Source organism: Octodon degus, unplaced genomic scaffold, assembly GCF_000260255.1.
Source record: "Octodon degus isolate 3935 unplaced genomic scaffold, OctDeg1.0 scaffold00018, whole genome shotgun sequence".
Classification (NCBI taxonomy): Eukaryota; Metazoa; Chordata; class Mammalia; order Rodentia; family Octodontidae; genus Octodon; species Octodon degus.
This window is the reverse complement of record NW_004524594.1, coordinates 2017005-2033848: the sequence shown is the minus strand read 5'-3', so window position 1 is coordinate 2033848 and position 16844 is coordinate 2017005. Positions and strand designations below refer to the sequence as shown.

The following is a 16844-nucleotide window of genomic DNA, read 5'->3' as shown; positions in this document are numbered from 1 at the left end:
TCAGGCTCAGGTTGCTGTGGTTCGATCCCCACAACTCAAGCCAGCCAAACCTGCCCTGAAGGCATTTGGAGAAAAAAAAAAAAAAAAAAAAAAAAACCTATTCTAAGGTTACACATTCAACTCTTAAGTGGTTATACCAAATCTTCAACCCAGGGGTCAAGACCTCAAAGCTCAAGTTCTTTTCCCAGTGGATAACATTTTCCTTAGTCTTTGAGACGGGAAGAGCAGAGAACTAAGATCAAGTACTATTGACTTATTTGGTATTAGAGATTGAACCTGAACCCAGGGAAATATGTTTTTATTTTGACACAGTGTCTTAATACATAGCTAAAATGCCAAGGCTGGGCAGAAGTCCTCCAAATTCAAGTACTAGACCATAGGCATGCACTACCACACCCTGCCAAGTCCCATCTATTTACTATTTACTATGTGTCCAACACTCCTACTAATGTATACATTAACTTATTTAGTCCTCATAACAACCTCAGAGGACAGTACTATTACTTATTCACATTTTATAGATGAAGAAACTGACACAGAGACAGAGGGTCAACTGCTTTGGCCACAGTCACAGAGCTACTAATACATGGCACACAGACTGGCTCCAGCACTAAGACGCTTAACCACTCTACTCTCCTTCCAGTGAATTACATGAACCCTAAACTTTTACCATTTCACGAAAGTATTAAATTACAGATTTAGATTAAGGGAACTCTAGTAATGCTCAGTAATGCTCTCCAAAGCATGTCCAACACTTCTTCACAGGCACACAGGATATGTCCCTGGTGATTAGATCACTGCACTGCTCGGAAGAGGCACACTGTAAATACGGTGAAAGCCCCCACAGCCCACCTCTGTTCACACTCAAATCCACGCTAACCATGCACTGCAAGAAGCTGACAGTTCAAAAGAGTCCCAGCACAACCTTTTATAAAATGAAGGTCGCTCAGGAACTATCCAATGTGTATAGTAACCTTCCATCACCCCTTCTTTTTTCCCAGACACCATAAAAAACACCAAAAAGGAATGAATGAGTCTAAGCTGCTTAAAAATCCTAACAAATGTCCAATGATAACTACAAATTTAAGTGAGGAAAAAAATGCAAACTTCTTATAATTTTGTAACTTGTCCAAATCCTACATTTAAAAAGCACTAGGAAAGACTCAATTATTGGATTATCTTATTATAAATGTGTCTTGAAAGGTTGGGAGGGGCCCATTTCTGACGTAGCTTCCAAATACACTAATACATATATTTAAGGCAAAAGTCATTACTGCCATATTATAAGTTTATGGGCTTCTTACCCTAATATCTACCATTATGACAATGTATTTACTTACACAAATGAAAATATTAAGAATGAATTTACTATCTGTACATTAACATGTATTATACACAGAAAACAAATACAAAGAACAAAACTGGACCAGGAGGTAGTACTAAGAACTTGACACAATGAAAACAGGAACTATTGCGGCTCCCTCCATTGACATCGTAAAGTTGCCACATTTTCTGGGCTCTCTTTTGAATTAATGTGGCATCTGTTCCAAGTACAGCATGCTAACATTTTACTAAAAGATATTTTCATCCTACATTTGTATCTGGTTTGCTTTTTATTTGAACTCCTGTTTTATTTCAGTGGTCATTATTTCTTTATACCAAATTGTCAATTTGGCATCCTTCATCTATCTCCCGAACACAAAAAAGGTGGGGAGGAACCATCAGCTCACAATCCTCTAACAGCAATAATTACAAAATGTTTTGCATATAGATTAAATAAAATAAACAGCACAAAGATTTTTGTAGGCTTTTTAGTATCAAGTTCTGATAAGTTAACGGCATCTGTTCTTTTCAGAAAAGGAATTCTCCTCTGAGGTGTTGGGGGTGGGGAAAGAAGTAAACAAACACAATAGAAAATTTCCAGTTAAAAAGTTTGGTCTTCTCAAAATGCTGATTTCAATAACCTGCGCATATCCAACCCTAGCGAGTGATAATTGTTTTTTAAGAAAACCTCAAAAATGCTGCAGCAACAAGCCAAACACAAGCATTTGTACTTAACATGCATGCTGCATACTCCACAATGTTACGTCACATCAGCACAGAGAAGCCGCTTAGCAAGCTATCCTGCGTTCTATAAACTGCCCAACAACAACAAAAAAGGCACTGCCATCGCTGAGAGAAGCTAGCAGGGTAGGCAGCCTCTCCCCTTTGGTCAACTCTGAAGAAATAAATAAGGCTTCTATTTCAGTCTTTCACCTCTCTCAAGGCCTTTACTCTCAATCTTTCAGCCTGCACAGAAAGGCTGTTTCTTTAAAACCGGAAAGCTACAAAAGATCACTCCACTGAAAAGCCCCACACCTTCTCCAACTGCCCTCCAGCTGTCCCCAAGTCGGCCTCTTCTGCAGGAAGAAAGGTCTTTCTGGAGCCCTGGTCTCCAGGTGGGGGGTGTGCCCTGGGGCACACACTGTAGGAAATTATTGCAACTTACACATTAACATTTCAACCTTTTAAAAATCTGGACTTGCTTGTCAATAACATATATAAAACACTAATTCAGACTATTATACATTTACTAGTGATGATAATTTTAAAAAGGTTAAAGACTACAGGTCAAAATGACCAAGACTAGAATTTGAAAGTTAGTGAAATTAGGCTTTGCCCTTAACTTACACAAATTCTTTTCCCTGCCTCAGTTTCAACATCCATAATATTAACTGAGCTCTTTGTACCCTTGTAACAACACTATTGGGAAGAAGGCTAAAATGCTCTGCAGCGCATGGTCTGAGGCACTCAGGATGAAAAGCGCATTTGCAAAGGCTACCAATGAGATACTCTTAAACTTGTCTTGTGGAAAAAGTGGCTCCACAAAGTTCAACACTGCTTGCTACACCCTGTCAGATCAAATTCTTAGAATTTTAAGCCTAGGCTTTAGCACTTCACTGAATGTGGGTCTAAAGAAGAATAAAGTACCACAGATGTAAGGAATATATTCTAGGATTAGAAGGGCTTTTTTTAAAACTATTGTAATGAAAAACCTTTTATTACCTATTTAATAAAAATTTTCAATTTACATATTACAAAAATGAATTACAATTAACTTTAGCAACAAGTTAAAACTCTCAAACTAAAATCAAAATGAACAGCATTCAAAATTTACCTTTTTTTTTAAAAAAAAAAAAAAGCCTTTAAAAACAGTGGGGTTTTAGTACGGCACGTAGTAGGAGCTGAGTGAGTAGAGCTGGGGGTTGTCAGCCAAGATGCCATGAAGATGTGAGGACCAGGACTAACTGCTGGCAAAGTCTCTACGCCAAATAAGTGGTGCAGGTTTGAGTTTTTATTAACTAAAATGTTACGAGTATCAGTTTGGTTTTAAAACTATTGTAAATGTTGAATGACTGCTTCTTAACAAGCAAAGACACCACTGGTTTAAAAAAAAAAAAAAGTCATCTTTAAATATAACTGTTCTCTTTATAAGTAGCTACCAAAATAAACTAGTTGAATTTAATTCTGAAATGATGCCTCTTAAGTTGCTTGTACAGAACAGAAAAGTGTTGCTACTTCAAAATGGCTAACTTTTTAAAAAAGTTTTAACGGTAACAATGATCATTAGCTAGGGCATGAGACACAACAGAATTTACAATATTTTTGCTCCATGGGTAACCTTAGAGCTTTCAATGCCCATAATAGTCATCTGAAAAAAGTTAACTTTAAGACAGTATTTTCTTTTATTTTTTTGTGGCACCAGGGATTGAACTTAGGCCCTTGCACTTGCCAGGCAAGCGCTCATTCTATTGAGCCATCTCCCTGGCCCCCTAAGACAGTATTTATAATTCCACTTATTTTTGATTTTTTTTTAATGTGTGTGTGTGTGTGTGTGTGTGTGTGTGTGTGGCCAGCTCAGCCCACCAGGGGGCGGGGCGGGCTGGCATGTGGTGCTGGGGATTGAACTGCGGTCCCTGTGCTTTGCTAAACTTGTTCTAAGTAGGTGCTTTAGACCACTGAGCCATCTCACCAGCCCCTCCACTTATTTTTTAAATGTGCATGTATTTTAAAAATATATAAATGGATAGAAAAAGGCTAAAAACAGGATGGGAGTATTTTAACTTTTAATTTACTGCTTTATACATAGCTATATTGCTGGAATGACTTTCATAACCCAGATAAGCTTTTATAGCATTTCTTAAAAGAAAAGACACTTCTTTAACACTTATTTAACAAAAAAAAATAATATACCATTTACTAGATGAGGTGACAAACCTATAATCCCAGCACCCTGGGAGGCTGAAGCAAGAGAGTCACAAATTTGAGCCAAACCTGGACAACTTACTGATTCAGTAAGAAAGACCCTGCCTTAAAATAAAAAACTTAAAGTGGACTTGGGATATAGCACAGTGCAAAGGCACTCAATCCCCAGCACTGCCACCAAAGCAAAACAAAGAATTACATAGAATAAGTGTAATCTATTTGTGCCCATTTAGAAAGCTTATAAAATAATCTATGCTAAAGTGCCTAACTTCCAACCTCTAAGAAATAATTGGTAGACCCATTCCATGCTAGCATTGTGCCTGGCAGTGGCACACACTGAGGGTGAAGATAGGCACTATCCCAGTACCTTCATCTGCATTCCATTCCAACACGTATTATTTCTAAAGTATGCCACCTAAGCCAACCAAAACCATCATGAAAGTGTGTCAAAATGATACAGCATAACTGCGGTCATTTCAGAAAACTAAAAACTTCTTCAAGGGCCAGTCAGATAGCTCAGCGGACTAATGCGCCTGCTTAGGCAGACACAGTGGGCCCAGGGCTCGATCCCTGGCCTACCGTGCCAGCCTCGCCCCCAGGGTGCGCTGAGATGCTATTGAGACTGGGTGTGGTGGCATGCCCCTGTAATCCCAGCGCTTGGGAGGCTGAAAACAGGAGGATCGCTACGAGTCCAATCTATACAGTGAGACCCCGTAGGCTCTGTACTAAATACATTAAAAAAAAAAAAAAAATCAGTAATTCACTTTCTAGGTTGCTATGGGGATTATATAGTTTGTACAGCATTACAGACACTTAAAAATGAGGAATCAAGAACTACACCTGGCTTGACTCCAGGTTGTACCATTTGTTACCTAAAGGATCCCAGGAAAACCTCCATTTCCTTAGCTGTAAAATGGAGGCAGGATATTAGTAAACTCTCAGAATACTGCTGTGAGGATAAACAAGAGCTCCAGTGTAAAAAGGCTTAGCACTTATACAATAAATAGTCAATGTTAAACTAGGGTTGGTATTAACAACAGATAACCCTCAAGTACAAAAACGGTTCAGAAGTTGCCAGTTTATCTATGTCGTTTTCAAAAACAATTATTTTGATTGATGTAAACTTGTATATAAACACATAAAAAGTTAAGTATAAAAGTCCATGATTAAAACTTCTGAACATATCAGTCATTTATAATGTTTACATTATACACAAATGTATTAGTGTATATTGTCAACAATAAGCTACTGTATAAACATGTCTAAACACTTCCAAGAATTTCTCTATTGAAATGGTGGATCACTAATTATTTGGTTAATTTTAATTCTAAATTTGGATATTTAAAAGCTCAAAATTAGCAAATTAACACATAGATAAGTAATTCAGACATTTATTGCTTGGGCTAGCAGTATAGCTCAGTGGTAAAGCACCTGTCTATCATGCACAAGTGTTTGATCTCCAGCACTGTAGCCATCAATAAATAAAGTCTGCATATACTCCTTCAGTCTATTAAGTACATTCATGAGTATTAGATAATTCTTTTCATAGCATATTGAAGCAAGCCCTTATTTATTTCTCACTTGGAAAACTAAGTCCCCAGGAAACTGAATTTCCTGAGTGTGCATCTAAATGACAGAACTAGATATAAAACCAGGTCTCTGATACCTTTATAGCTGTCTGGTTCACACTGGCCTGAGACATTTTCATTAAAAGGGGAGAGTACTGGGCATGGTGGCACACACCTGTGATCCCAGCACTAAGGAGACTCAGACAGAAGGATTTCCATGAGTTCAAGACCAGCCTGGATTACATAAGTGAGTTCAAGGCCAGCCTGTGCTACCTGACCTGACTATGTCTCAAAAAAAGTGGGAGGACTGTTCAACAATTCAGGTGTGCCAGTCAAGCATGGTAGCACATGCCTGTAATCCTAGCACTTGGGAGGCTGAGGTAGGAGAATTACTTTGAGTTGAGGCCAGCGTAGGCTACACAGTGAGTTCATGGTCAATTTGAACGGCACAGTGAGACACTGTCACAAACCAAAACACCAAACCAAACTAAACAAAACAATTTAGGTGTGTCACAGGACTCCACAGTGAGTACGCATGCTGCCAAGTTTTACTTTCCATATTTCCAACTTTAGTATTTCATGAATTATATGAGCAAACATAACAATAAAATATACAGAGAATTCAGCCAAACCTAATTATTTTCTGTGTTGTCCAATTAATACCAAAGACTACTTTTCTCTTTACATTAAGCCTTTGTATTTAACTTCATTGTAACAGATAAATCTATTTCATTTTAATATTGTCTTGAAAATCATAGAAAATAAAATAACTTACAGTATATAAGTATATCAGACAGACAAATTCTCTAAAGACACTAAAGGCTAACATAATAATAAATTGTGAATCACAATTGAGAGAGAAAAAGGTTAGTATTATTTATTATTACAGTAAATTGATGTCAGAAAACAAGTACTTAAATACGACTAGGCACAATTTTCGTAAGTAATAGTTAATGAATATCCAAGAATTCCTCAGTAGAGAAAAGCCAGAATAGATAATAGCCACGTAGGTTAAGAAAGACAATTCCTGATTCTGTCTACATTCAGATCGATGCACATACATAGTGACTTATGCTTTTATTTTTCAATATTCCTACACATCTTTTTTCCATCTCAAACAGCAAAAGGGGATAAATCATATGAGCAAAAATATCCTGAAAGTTCAAGAGTCCAAAAGAGAAGGCCAGTATCCTAAATATATAGGACCCAGGACTTCTTTTGATCCTGACATTTTAAACACAATTCAGATTTGACATTATGTTTTCATTCTGGGACTGCTAACTGGCCTCCAAAACATCCGTGCTATCACACTGTACTGACAGACAGGCACATGCTTCCAAGCACAACAGCATTTTCCCTAAGTCACATATACTGTGACACATGTACATATATTGTTACATATACTGTGAGATATACTGCACATATACTGTGCAGCATTTTTGCTGAAGCTTATTTTCATTACTCAACTAGTTTGGATACTCTACCAGTAGAAACATTATAAACAAAGATGTTCTTGAACTTTCTGAAGTCAAGTAAAAACATGTGGTACAATGGCAACAAATACTCCATGGGCACCTGAGTTCTGGTCAAAATTCTGCTACCAGCTTGTCTCACTTTGGGCAGGTGTCACTTAGTGAAAAACAGAGGTGCAAACAATCTTACACATAGCCAAACATTCTAAGGAATTGCCATATCATATCATTAACATAAGCCAAAAATCTCAAGGTCTTATTAGGACAGCCTGGGTTTCTGATCAAATTATAATTTTTGAAAAGGAGAAAAATGTAAAGCATGCTATTTTTTTAATTTTTTAAAAAATCATTTATTTATTTATTTATTTATTTATTTATTTGGTACAGGGTCTCACTAGGCAGCTCAGACTCGTAGTGATCCTCCTGTTTCAGCCTCCCCAGTGCTGGAACCACAGGTGTGTGCCACCACACCCAGTTTCAGTGGCCAGGAGAGCACACCTGGGTTTTGGAGCCAACATGGCATGTGGTATTGAACCCAGGTCCTTGCGCTTGCCAGGAAGGCGCTGAGACTACCGAGCTATCTCCCCAGCCCCAAGCATGCTATCTTAGTAACAACTACTAATACTGCTACTATACTAAAAATTTACTGAGCTCTTACTATGTGCCAAGCAAAGTGCTAACCATTGTCAGATTCAAAGACTTAATCTACAACAACACTCTAGCTAAAAAAGAATCCTTAAAAGAAATTTTAAAAACTTTAAAAATGAAAATAAAAACAAATTACTGAAAAAACGTCTTACTTTTTCCTTTGCCTTTTGGACTATTATCTCTGAATATCAAATTTATACTGACATTTATTTTCAAGAATTTGGCTTCAGGGGCTGGGAAGATGACTCAGTGAAATAAGTGCTTCCCTGGCAAGCACAAGGGCCTGAGTTCAATCCCCAGTTCCCCCCCCCCCCAAAAAAAAAAGAATTTGTCTTCCAAGGCCAAGAATGTAGCTCAGCAGTGCAGCACCTGCCTGGCAAGTGTGAAGTGCTAAGTTCAATTCCTAGTACACACTCCCCCAAAAGAAAGAAACTGTCTTCAAATTAGAGGGTAAGGATATTCAACATGTTGGCAATTATCACAGAAGAATCACAGAACTCCGAACTTAAACATGGATATCAAAAAGAAAAAGTTCCATCCAAATTTAACTCCTGTGTAACTTTCCCTTTGGGAAAAGGGGAGGAAGAAGGAAGAAGGAAGAACAATGTATTTATCAGGCCCAACAACTGCAGACTTCTAAAGCCTGCACTAGCAAGGAACGATGCTATAATTACAAAATGAACTACTGAATCACACACACAAAAATCACTTACAACTGCTAAGTCAGATTTTGAGTATATATTATTTTATACATAAATCTTATAGTGCACAGATAATAGAAAACACAATGTAATCTACCAGAAACTAAAGTACTAGATGGCTTCTGAGCACTTGCTCTACAATTCCAGCAGCATAATAATCATGATATTATTAATAAAACTTTAGTTAGTAAGAAGTTCTTAAAGGCCTGGGAAGCTGTGTATAAAATGGAGTAGACTAGAAAGCAGGGTTCTCAGTGCTGTTGAAATCAACTACAGGCCCCAGCATGCAATGCTCTAATCTGAAGTTAAGCAAAAAGTGCAATGCATCCTGGGACTTGTAGTACATACACTACTTTATCACAGCAAGTTTCAAGAAAGTCTGAACTCTGTAGCACAATTTGACTAGATTGTTCTATCAAGGTCTAGTCAAATTTAGATCTAATGTGTCTGTTACCTGCTCTGGCATACCGTTGCTCTAGCACACACTGGAAAAGGCATTGATTAATAGTAACATTTTCACATTAGAAAAACTTTAGATAGGACAGGATAAAAATACTTTTAAAGCAAAAGGATTTGATATAACGAAACTATAATTTTTCAAACTTTTTAAGTTTAGTTGTATCAGTTTCAACACTCTAGCCTCCTTCCTCCAAAAAAGCTTTGTTTCACCAGGTCTCTTTTAACAGTTAATCAAGATATATTTTAGAATTTTTCTGGATGAAAATTCTCCTGAGGAAGCCACGTATGGTGGCACATGCCTGTAATACCAGCACTTGAGAGGCTGAGACAGGAAGATTGCTGTAAGTTCGAGGCCCACATGGGCTACATAATGAGTTCAAGGCCAGCCTTTACTACATAGAGAGGCCAAAAAAAAGAAGAAAAGAAAATTTTTACAAGCAAGTATTTTCCATTCTCTAACATTACTCACTAGAAAATATACTCTTACAGTAACACATACATACACCAGCACCAAAAAAAAAAATTCTGAAGATTCTCTTCTGTCAAATTCTTCAGTATTTACACCCTTCACTCTCCAAGCTTAATTACACACACACACACACACACACACACACACACACACTTGTGGAAAGAACACTTACAGAAAAAAATTTCCATCTACAGGCCCTTTCTCTCATTCAGTAACTTCCTCTGGAAACACAAGATTTGTAGGCTATTAATAACATGTCCAAACCCGAGTTGATAAGTTGGAGCTATAATTTATGTACATTGAGTTCTTACACACACCCCTGTTTTCTGCAAGACTCTGAAAGGAGGCTGGGAAAGAACTAAGTGCAATCTGCATTAGGAGGCCTCACACAGGTGGTGGGTTATTTTCAGGCAACAGCACCTTCACAAACATGCTGTGGAATGTAGTCCAAGAAATTCCTAACAAGGAAAGATAAGCTGGCACACAAATTTAACACAATCCAGCTAAAAATCACCTGCAACACATGCTACTACATTTCACCATAAAAGTGATAGGCTACTAAAGGATCTGAAGCTTCATCAATACAACATACTGTCCATAAGGCCAGAGATAGCAGTTGCCATGGTTACTATCACCCACTTTTATCAGGAAATTATTGTTATTACCCTTAAGTTTTGGGTACTTACTTTAAAAAAAAAAAAAAAAAAAGCAGGTTTGGGATCTGACTGTTAATTGAGTGAAAGAATCAACTACTGTTTGATTTGTGTGTCGCTTTAGAGATGCACATGGTTAACAATACTTGGATCTGCAGCAGAAAAAAATCAATTCCTTTCTGCTGCTCCTTCTCTTCAAGTACTGACAGTTTGTATTCTCAATGCAGCCAAAACAATAAAACAAAACCCATCTTTTTGGCTTCTGTGTTTAAGTTATGTTTTTCCCCTAGGCCCACAAACCAAGTCAAAATAAAGCCCAGTTCAGCAACCTAGGAGGACTCATCCTCTTCCTGACTCCACGTTACTGGTTCACTTTCTTGTTTACTTTTATTTATTTTACTGTGTATTATTTTGTTAAGACTGGGTCTATGTTCCCCAAGCTGAACTCAAACTCCTGGACCCGATAGATTTTTCTACCTCTGCATCCCAAGTAACTAGGATCACAGGCAGGTACCCCCATATCAGTTTTTTATCAACTTCAAAAAGCAGAAAACATGTTACGGTTGATTCCAGGATAAAGACAGTTTCCTTCAACTGTGGCTGCTCAAGAATTCTTTTTATTAAAAAAAAAAAAAAATAGGACAGGCTTATAAAGTTTCAGAAGGGAAGAAGTGGCCCCGTATTCAAAATGCTATCCAAGTGTCTGGGGTAAGTTCTTTAACAGAAAAACCCCAACGATGACTGAACCTCACTAATAATCTCTACAAGAGGTGAGCACACCAGAACTCATGGTAAGATAAATTGGTAATCGAATAATAGTAAAGTTATTCTTAAAAGTTTACTCCATCTTCTCAAAAAAAGATCAGTATTCAAAAATTTAACATACGAATTCATGAGAATTATATGAAAACCTCAAAAAGGAATGACCATATTTACACACAAATATATAAAGAAGAAAATATATACTCTTTAGGAAATAATAATCTACACAAATTTAATGCTGTGTTAACATATTACTGCTTAAAAAAATTCTAAAGCAGCAAAAATATACAACTGGTAAAGTTAATGTGATCAAAGTATATTGCTATGCTCCTAAATAGAACACTTAGGCCTAATAAAAAAGCCCCCATGTACAAAAATTCCTGAGGAGTCAATATAAATTATGAATATTTCCCAGCACAAAATAACATGAAAATTCAAACATGTTTCAAGAAATCAGTTATGATTATGAATGTAAAGGAATTCTGTCAAAGGTCAGAGACCTAAAACTTTAATTTCTTCCACTTTCCTTCTGAATAGTGATTAAATTCTAAAGCCCTTAGCAATAAAATACTCAGGATACAAAATTTAAGAGCATGTTAATATAACTTCATATTCCTTCACAAAAAGCTTTAGTATTCTCTGTCTGTAGCATAAAAAGTTAGTATCACCTGAGGTTTCATTTTTTGTTTAAACAGTTAAATTTTTTTCTCACCCTCCACAGAAGCAAGTTTCTATATTTTTTTCTAATAGAGGCTATTTCACAAAGCACAGTCACTTCTAAGATTTAAGATACAGATCTTTTGATATGGTCACAAGCTCAAGGGTTCTCAATTTACTGGGATGTTGCTGTTGTTTTTAATTTTCTATTCCAAGTTTGTAAGCAAAGCTATGAAGAAAGCCACCACTTAAGGCTTAAACTTTGGGGTTATTTTTACACAAAAACATTTCAATGTACTCTAGATTTGAATAGTCATTTCCTCATGCATCCTTCTAAAATAGAAAAACAAAAATGATATACACATGTACTCAATACGAACACATACAGATGTACATATCTTCACCATAAAGCACACTTGAAAGCTTTAGTCAGTAAGAATTTTTTCAGAAAGTTAGCAGAGTCGATCAAAACTTTAGCTCTGGCATCTGCTAACTCTATGTTAATAACAGCCTACAGAATAGTCCAAGAACTTAAATACTCACTACAGTCAACTACTATTGCACCAAAGCAGAAAGTGAGAAGAGCTTTAATAGTGGACATACGTGTCACAAGATCTTCAAAAGGAAAAATGATCTTATTTGAATTATGGAAAACTGCCTAAGCAGCATTTTTTAAACAAAGCTTCAAAACTGTAACAAAGAGATTTTTGGTAACCACAGCAATATTTAAAAAAACAAAAATTCATAGTGTCCAGGGTATAATTCTAATGCAATAATTTTCCAACTAATATGAAGTTGGCATTTTAAGACAGAAACTCTGTCCAGGTATTAATTGGTTGTCTATCTAAACAACTTAATGTGTGCGTGGGTCTGGCAATTCAAAGAACATTCACATGTTATCTAATCTGATTTTACTAAGAGAAAAGTACAATATTATGCCTATCAAAGACACAAAATTCAAAACAAGTTCATCAGATTTTCTATACATTTCTAAGTGTTTACAACTTTGATATAAAATTTTACAAGCAACCATAGTAGCATAATATTTCCAATGACAATCAACTCACCTAACGCTAACAGTTTCAAAGAGCCATGTGCTATAAATGCTAAGGAACTATTAAAATAGTTACTTTCATCTTTATGCAGTTACTAATACTGGACTAATACTAATACTGCATATCAGCAATGACCTATACCCACAGATGTAACTCTACTTATAGTCGAAGAATCTCAGTCCTTGGAGGCCAATCTAAATACATTAACTAGATGTTTTTATAAAGCTGGCTGCCTCAAGACCACCATAGATTGGGAGAAGGTCCTAAAATTTTCCCACACTAAGAACTCTCTGGCCATACTTTCAACCACTGTATACCCTATGTGTATTAATATTACAGGGATGACCACAAAACTTAGAGACTCACATCATACTAACTGCTTTAGTTCACTGCAATTGCATATATTTTTTTAAAAAAATGTGTTCAATACCCCACCTCAGCAATATAAACTCCTTTGTCAAAAGAAAATAATCCTAATAGCCTTCTACACCTAACCCCAGTATCCTTAAGCTATGCACAGTTTTTAAAAATTTACTTTGCAGAGTAACATAAGCAAGTAAAAAGCAAAAACTTCAGTTTCGAAAAGCCAATGTAATTTATTGTTATTTTTTAATAGATTTACTCAAATTTTTTCTGCAAACTTGAGGTGTTAATCCTGTTGCTTAGCTGAAGCTAAGCAGTGTCCAGGTAAGTGGCAAGACCCTCAAAATTCAAAAATGTCCTTTAGCTTGTTGTAGCACCTCCTGCTGGATACCATTTAGAGATCTCCAGGTACGCAGAAGGTAAGTATTTGTAGGCAGCTCCTCCCCGGTAATTGACTAGGAAGAAGGAGGGGCCCTTCAGAGCTAAAAGAAATAGTGCCCATTCATCACACACAACTCTTAAAAAAATTATGTTATAGACAGGTGTCTTTTTAACCTATTACTATTCCAGTTTCATGAACACTTGCCTGAGTTTCAAATGCAACATCATTTATTACAAACCTTGCAGAACTATCTAAAAACTTAAGTTACAACGACTTCAGAAGCACTCAAGCAAAAGACTTTCATCATGGGCAGCTGAGCACTGCTAGTCAAACTGCAAATACTAGTATGTTATCTAAAGCAAAAGTCTGATGTAAAAAAAAACCAGCGCCTGAAATATTAATATTTGTGTTCTGAGAATGAAGAACATACTACTACATTCTTCACTTAAGGATAGCTGGACATCTACAAAAGTTTTAATTAAGCACTACATTTTTGAAAATAAACATAAGTGTAAATTGCACACAAAAATTTCCTCTTCGCCCTCAAAAGATAACTCTGAGATTCCAAAATGCATTCTTCAGACATTTTCAATGGCTCCTAATAAGCCAGTGTGCAGCCCACAACACAGATTCCACACACAAATGCAGACTTAAGAAGAGTAAGAAGGAACTTACCGAAATTAACATGAATAATAGTATTTCCAGTAAAAATGTAGTAATGGTTTCCTACAAGGCTGTAAACCAAGTAAATTGTGAAACTTTGAAAGAAAAAGAGGGGCTAGCTTTCAAAAACCGAAGGAAAAGCTGACCTATTTATCTCTACTGGCCAAACGTGAGTGCACACCAAATGTAAACAAACAGCATAAGCACTGAAAAGTATGCCTACACATCTCAGCCTGGTTCAGTCCCCTTTACCTCCATAAAGCTGCAGATGTTGACCGTGATGAGTGGCCTCTCTAAAAGGCCAGATCCCCAGCTCCTTGCCGTACGCAGCCCCTTATAAAGTATGCCTATGAAAAGCCTTCCTTCCTAGAGTGCACAACTGTTTAAAAAAAAAAAAAAAAAAAAACCTCTCATCAGCCCAAATTAATCTGATTCTAATATTCAGCTATCAATTATTAATATACAAATATTCTTCCCTCTCTAACTTCCCCAAGCATCTACATTCCTGACACCTACCATTCAGAAAAATGCACGAACTCGCACCCCAGCTATGGGCCAAATTTTTGAAACCCGAACACAGCCACAAAGTTCACTGTCAAGGCCAGAGCTGAGGCCCACACACGTCCGGACCTTCACTCCCATTTGAAATTCTAGAAATCCATACTCCCAGAGACATCATTTAAAAACAACACAATGTGGACGTGCAGTGTGAGAACCTCTACTTCAAGACCTAAACAAAGAATATTTCAACATATGACCGGAATATGATGACACCGGATTCACCAATGAAAACAAAACCTGCCTACCATTAGCAGTCCTATCCTCCTCTCAACAACTCAACTACTTAGAAATCACTCTCGGCACATCTACACCCACAACCGGCGTGTGGCCTCCTCCCGGGGTGCAAGCCACACAGACAAAGTTGAAAAGGAGACATTCTCCGCCCGATGCCCAATCTCGAGACCAACCCCTCCCGTGCCAGGGCCACCTTGCTGCTGCTACCCACCATCACGAACGTGGTCAGAGGAAAAAGGAGAGAGAGAGGAGAGAGAGAGAGAGAAATCCTAACAGCACCGCTCAGCAGAATAAAGAGCCCCGAGAGCGAGGATGACGAGAAGTGTTGGGAACTGCGTGCACGGCGGGGCTGGACCAAACGGAAAGAGTCCCACTTCGCGCGCCCCTCCCCCCGGCGGGGGCGCGGGCGGGGGAGGGGCGGCCGCGGCCCCTTTCGGAGCGGCCTGGGCGCCCCCGGCCCGTACTGGGGTCCCGGGGCGCCCCGGGGGCTGTGGGCGGTGGAGGCGACTGCGGGAGGGCCGGCCCCGGGGTGAGGGGTGCAGGCAGACTCTCCGGAATAACAAGTTGCAGAAGAAGAAGAATAAGCGGAATTTCCCCAACGCTGCTCCGGCCACCCAAGACAAATGCACCAACACACACACATACACACACATATACACACACACACACACATACACACACACACACTTGGGCCCGGCGGGCGTCAGCAGCCGCAGCTTATTTTTTTTTTTAAACCAGATCCCTCAGTCATCAAACAAGATGGTTTTCCCAAAAAAAATTTTTTTAATTAAATAAATAACCATAATAAAAACTTCCCCCCAACAGCATCCCGGGGTGTATGTTGGGGGGGAGGTGGAAGAGCCAAGCGACCGGCCCTGGGCCGAGGGGGAGCCCGATTGGGGAGGGGGCAGCGCAGGCCCCCGCCCCCCCCCCCGCCGGGACAATGTGTCGCCCCCTCCCCGCCACCTCCGGCGCGCTGCCTCTGTCACCCGCTTCGGCCCCGCACTCAGCAGCGCCCAGGCTCCCGAGGCTGCTCATAAACTTACTTCCAATCTATCCTGGGGAGGGGTGCAGGGCAGAGGGGCGGAAGGGGGGAGACGAGGTTTTCCCATTGTCTTTTTTTCGGGGGGGTGGGGGGGAAGAGAGGAGGAATAGGAAGGGCACGCAGGGGGGCGCCCCGAAGGGGAAGTTATTGCTCAAATCTCAAGTTGACTGCGGGGTCCTGGCGAGAACACCCCCCTTTCCCTCCTCCCTCCCACACACCCCTCCCCTCCCCCTCCCTCCCCCATCACAAACTCCGAGCAGGCAGCCCCTGATCCTCCCAGAGACAAACACCAGAGACAAGACAGAGGGAGAGAGGGAGAGAGAGAGGGAGAGGAGAGGGGGAAGGGGAGGGAGGGGAATAGAGCTACTCAAGAAAAAAAGAGGAGAGTGAGAAGGGAGAATGGAAAAGCTGGGATACTGCACCCTCCTGCTGCTGGCTGGCTGTCCCCCCTGGCAGCTGGAGGCAGGAACTCTGAGCAGGAGAAGCAGGAGGAGGAGGAGGAGGGAACTCTTCTTCATGGGGAGGGAGGGAGGGAAGACGCCGGGGCTGCTGCCGCTTCTGCTGCTGCTGCTCTGGGCCTCTCGCACTTTTTAGATATTAGTGTGTTAAGATGGTAGGTTGTTCCCTGCTCCCTCCTCCTCCTCCTCCTCGTCCTCCTCCTCCTCTCGCTCTCCCTCTCTCACTCACTCACTCACTCTCTCTCTCTCTGGGCTGTTTCTTTCCTCCTCTTCCCCAGGCAAGGGGGGGTGGGGAGGAGGGGTGGGGGGAGGAACTGGAGCCTCCTCCTCCTCCAGGAGAGACACTCTCAGGCCCCGGGCCGGAGCGGGGGGTGGGGATCAGAGCAGCAGGAGAGAAACTGTGGGAGACAAACAAGCCCAACTCTTCATCCTCCTCCTCCTCCTCCTCC

The 16844-nt window shown here is 39.5% G+C and overlaps 1 protein-coding gene across 8 annotated transcripts in view; it reads right to left on the bottom strand.

Moving 5' to 3' along the window:
• The window catches only part of Phf21a (PHD finger protein 21A), a 200117-nt gene extending 183497 nt beyond the window's left edge, over positions 1-16620 (bottom strand). For 6 of the 8 annotated variants that reach the window (XM_023710399.1, XM_023710397.1, XM_023710400.1 and 3 more), the window contains exon 1: positions 16360-16619. The gene's annotated coding sequence lies outside the window, so the exon portion shown is untranslated. Of the gene's footprint in view, positions 1-14109; positions 14750-16359 lie in introns of those variants that run through there. The other 2 variants (XM_004627005.2, XM_023710398.1) reach the window with 2 other exon arrangements.
• Between the last annotated feature and the right edge of the window lie 224 nt (positions 16621-16844).